A 5,734-nucleotide genomic window follows, 5' to 3' on the forward strand; every position below is an offset into this window, starting at 1 on the left:
TTTTTTAACAAAATTTATGAACTTATCTGTAGAACACTTTTGCTTAACATCAGTTTATGCATTTATTTTCTATGTTAAAAAGTCACTATAATTTAAATATTAATACATAATGTAAATGTTAATAAAGATTCATTAGCGATTATTAATTCCCCAAAATATTCTTTGCAACAACTCGTCTCCTTACCTACTTGTCAAAATCTTATCGTGTATATACGATAAGTTTATGACAATTGTGCTAAACTCTCATTGGAGAAAGACTTGGTAAATATCACTAGCATATAAAGTTGAAAACCTATTTTGGGATGGTTGTAAACATCGTATATTCATAACTTTTGAACGTCAAGTAATTTTTTAATAATATTTGAAATCTGCTAATGAACTTTGAGCTAATTTTAGATAAGTTAAAACAATTATTTACTTAAATAAGTGCATGTTTTTTAAAAAAATATACAAAATAACATTTTAGGTGCAAAACTGTTTTTATTATATTCGTTTTAGATGTCAATAAATGATTTTTTTTTTTTTAACATTATCTTCCCAATACACCTTTTTCCGTTTAATTTAACCAAATTTAACTTTATTTTTTCATTTTTTTAATTTTCCTTTTGCCATTTTATTTTAATTTGGAACACAAGACTTACAACTTCCAAAACAAATTCGTGCCAAATTTAAATGTAAATTGACAAACTAAATTAAAAAGTGCCAAATTGAAATGAAAAAATGACAAATCAAAATGAAAATTGGCCAGGTTAAACGCACAAAGATGTAAAAATAAAACTATAATTTTACTCCACCATTAAAAAACAACCGCGGTTTTTCCGCCATTCGGCTAACACACAAATATGTTATTTTTTCTCATAGACATTTGAAATAAGATACTGCGTATGTCTTTTAAAATATTAAAATCTTAAAAGTTTTTGGAAAAAATTATTGGTTAGTGCATTATTGGTTAGTTTTTGTTTTCATAAAGCTTCGGTACAAATAATTTAAAAGAATCATTTTTATTATTTTTACTTGCAACATCTATATTCTGTGAGATGTCTCCCCTAAAACAGTTCTCAACAGTATTTGCAGATACAGCGTCTGATAATCTAATATACGCATGACAAAAGAATTGATCATTGGGGTTGTTTTACTAGCATCAAAAAAGTCAATTTTACGCCTAACAAACTTTGCGTAATAAAAAGCTAATGATTCCCAAGTCTATTGTTAAGTTTTGGCGGTTGTGTTAAGTGGTAAAAGTACTAGTTCAATGGTTTTGAACATTGTTGTCAACATTTATGTTACCAACATTAGGACTAGCTAAGTAGTTATCTGTGATTGGCTTATTAAAAGTTACTTTTATGAGCAACTTTTCTAATATCAACATGGAAATTTGCGTCACGCCTTCAAAATACCATATATGATTTATTTTGGATATTGTACTGATAAGACCAGCTTTTAAAGTTTGTGAAAAAAAACAAAAGGCACAAAAACTTCGCTGTTTTTTGTCTTTTTAATAACCAACATGGATAGGTTTTAACTAGCGCCATTATCTCCTGTTAGGCTTGTTAAATAAACTTTCCTAAAGATTCTTTTTACACATTGTTTACCTTTTAGATGAAAGTATTTTATTAGAAGTTGTTAAAAAAACTAAACTTATTGGTATTGTAAATATTCCTCTGCTCATACTTTGAAAGGACTGTGGGTCAATGTTTCTGCTCTAACTTGTTGTCAACTCCTTTGTGGACTACCTTTCCTCGCTAAAAATAGTTTAAAAAAGCATCATTGCGTCTGTTTTTCCAACAATCTAGACGTCCTTTTGAAACAGTTATGTTAAGTTCTTTTCCAAAACCTAAAGTTTTCTTTCTGATGATATGTCCACGAACTGGTAAATTTTGTTGACGTGCGTTTATAAATTATTTATACACAGCTTTATCAACGAAATCATGTTTTCCTACATTTAAATTTTGTCTCTTTGTTCCATATTGACCGTACTTGGTAATTTGATACTCCTAATGCTTTATCTAGTAAGTTAGAGTGTTTTTAGGAATACCAAAATTATTTGTACTTTTCTATAAATTGTAAAAAGTGCTATAGAAATACAAAAGGATCCTAATGCTAAACAGAATAAATTTTAAAAAACAAATAGATCTGTTTATGAATAAATGTATAAATATAATTTGATAACAGATCAATTATAGAGTTGAAACTAAATCTAATTTTTAATTTGAAGTTTTATGATGCCTCTTACAAATTTATGCATTTATGCATAAACTAGCAGACAGGACCCGTAAAAAACAGTTTTTTGTAAGTCTGTTCCACACCGACCTTTTTCATATATATATATTTTTACCTTTTTTAGGCACTTTAAAAATTATTTGCCTTTCATTTGTTAAAATATATAATATCTTTATATAAGCAGGGCTGCCGTAGCTTTCATGACGCCCGGCGTATAGCAGCAATTACGCGTCCCAATAAGCATGCCTATTTTTAAATTAAAAGCATGCACAACTATACAAGTTAATGAATGTGTTTTCATTTCTAAAACCATTACTTTACATCCATACTTTTATAAAATGCGCCTGGATTGAATAACACTTAAGTAACACATTCAACATTCACTGATTAGGATTAATAAGCAGATTCTTTGAAATATTGAAAACACTCTTTTCTTGACAAAAATTATTATTATAGTTATTATTATTATCATCATTTTTGCTGTTATTGTTGTTGTTGTTGTTGTTGTTGTTGCTGTTGTTGTTGTTGTGGTTGTTATTGTTGTTGTTGTTATTGTTATTGTTGTTGTTGATGATGATGATGATGATGATGTTGTTGTTGTTGATATTATTGCTGTTGTTGTTGCTGTTGTTGTTGTGGTTGTTATTGTTGTTGTTGTTATTGTTATTGTTATTGTTTTTTTTGATGATGATGATGATGATGATGTTGTTGTTGTTGATATTATTGCTGTTGTTGATATTATTGCTGTTGTTGTTGTTGTTGTTGTTGTTGTTGTTGTTGTTGTTGTTGTTGTTGTTGTTGTTGTTGTTGTTGATGTTTTGGACAAAATATATCATTTTGTCTGAATACTCAAACCTGCACGTGTTTAACTGTTAAAAACAAACAAACAAAAAGTATTTACATAGTAAGGAGTAGATAAATAAAGAACGTATATGACTTATGTATGTTTTATTTTTTATAAAAAAAACATAAATAATATATAAATTTTTAATTTATATTTTTAACTAACTGTTAAAAGTTTTGTACTTGTCTCCATTTTGAAATGACAGGTTCAGTTATAACAAACGGTGCCTCTTATCAGGGCCGGATCACCGACGGGGCAGATAACGCATTTGCACAAGGCCTTCGAAAAAAAGTGGGCCTAAGAAATTCGACCAATAATTATTTAAAATCAAAAGAAATTAAAAAAAATAATAATTAAACTGAATACCTAATTCAACAAAGTAAAATATTTTCTTCTTAATTTTCTTCGAGTATTAAACGATTTTTCGTCTGAATTTCTTTTTTAAACGAAAAAAAAGCTTGGGAAGTCAGACGTGAAAACTTTGGTTTTTTTGCTAAGGTTTTTTCTAAGATTGTTTTATCAAATGCTTTGCAACTAAGAAGTACGGAAAAACAAACATTTAGTTTTATATATTTAACACAAATTAAAAAAAAACTTGTATTAGTTTTTTATAAAGAAAGAATTTGAGGTAGAGACGTCCCTGGTATTAACCTACAATATTTAAAAATTTATTTTGCACCACTTCTATGAAAAAGCTGATCTAGTCCTACGAAATAGCTAATCCGGCGAAATATAAAATCCTTCACTCATCTAATCCAAATTTCAAATAAAATAAGGTATTTGTCGTTTTATACGCTTAACTGTAATCTTGAGGGATTTTTAGATAATCAAATAATTAGCATATACATATATATATATATATATATATATATATATATATATATATATATATATATATATATATATATATATATATATATATATATATATATAAAAGAAATGCCGGTTCGCGGCATTTCTTAGTATGTGCAAAAAAAATTTATCGCTCTTATTCAAAATTATTCTTCAAAAAAGGCCAGAGAAAAACAATTGGCTTAAATGAATGAAATTCTCATCCTATAGTGTTGATTGGACAAATGTTACCCTAACTGCAGTTTATTTTAGTTAATTAATCGTATCAACTATTTAAAATGATCTATTTAACTAAGGTGAATAAGTTGTTATATTTATACAAATTAAAAATAGAAAGTGAAAATATAAAAATACCTTTTTGAATCTCAATAAAGAAACAGTCACTCTAATTAAAGAGCAGATTCTTATTCCATTTTGAAAAATAAAAAGTTAAACTCATATTAACTTCTGGTATTTACAATTAAATTCATCCACTGTTGAATACTTTTTTATACGCATAAGGAATAAAAACTTAATTTAATTTTTAAATTTGAAATAAAAGTATTGAAAATTCGCCACTTTATAGAAACTCAAATTAAACAATTGTTGTTGCTTTTGGAAGTGGCACTCTTCTGACTTTCATTTGAGCAAATTCAAGCCTCAGTTCCCTCATATTTAACAACTTAGTTGTTTTGCTCTCAATAGAAATAATTGAAAGTTCATTTCGTTTTTCTTGACTGATGTTTGATTGTAAATAGTTTTTGATCAACTTTAGTTTGGAAAAGATCTTACACTTTGACAGACAGTGACTGTCAAGGCAAACTGTTAGCAAGATTGTTAATGCGATACAACTATTGGGGAATATTTTTTCGAGATCATGTGTGAATTTAATTTTATTTATGGTAGAATATCTAGTTCAGTCATCAATTCTTCACCAGAACTATTATTTTTGTCTTCGTCGGTTAAAATTTCTGCTTTGGTATTGTCTCATGTTAACCAATCTTGTTGTTTAACTAACTTATATCTGACTAAATTCAAATTTTAAATAATAATTACAAAAAAATTTAATAATAAAAGATTTTCTAAAGACTAAAAACAAATATGTTACAAAATACAAAAATATTTCAACAACCCCTTCTCCCTCGCCATAAATTCCTGGATCCGTCACTGATATATATATATATATATATATATATATATATATATATATATATATATATATATATATATATATATATATATATATATATATATATATATATATATATATATATATATATATATATATATATATATATATATATATATATATATATTCTTGAAAAGCTTTTACTTGCAAAGCAACTAAAAAAAAAATATTTTCCTGGTATAATCAAGTTTTTATTCAGGCCAAAAAATTATTTTTATTATTAAGTAGTCAAATATTTGAATGACGCGGACACGAGGAAGTGGTCATAGGCGAAAAGTACGTAAATGTAAAGCAATGTTCCACCGTTCATATCTACTATTCTTAATAAATTAAAATTCTGTATTAATTAAAAAAAACTTAAACACACTTAAAATCGTTTTTTTATTCTACTTTTGGTTACTATTTTTGATAGGAAAATTTTCCAATTATTTTAACATTTAGATAACCTATAATTTATCACGTGCTACTATTATTCTTGCTATTAATAATAATAATATTAATAATAATAATAGTATTAATAATATTAATATGCTATTATATTAGTAATAGTATTAATATGCTATTAATAATAATAATAGTATTATTGTTTTTATTTTAGTTATTATAATTGTTAATATTAATATCATCTACTTTTTTTCTGAATTTATTAT

This window comes from Hydra vulgaris, chromosome 01, assembly GCF_038396675.1.
Source record: "Hydra vulgaris chromosome 01, alternate assembly HydraT2T_AEP".
Lineage (NCBI taxonomy): Eukaryota > Metazoa > Cnidaria > Hydrozoa > Anthoathecata > Hydridae > Hydra > Hydra vulgaris.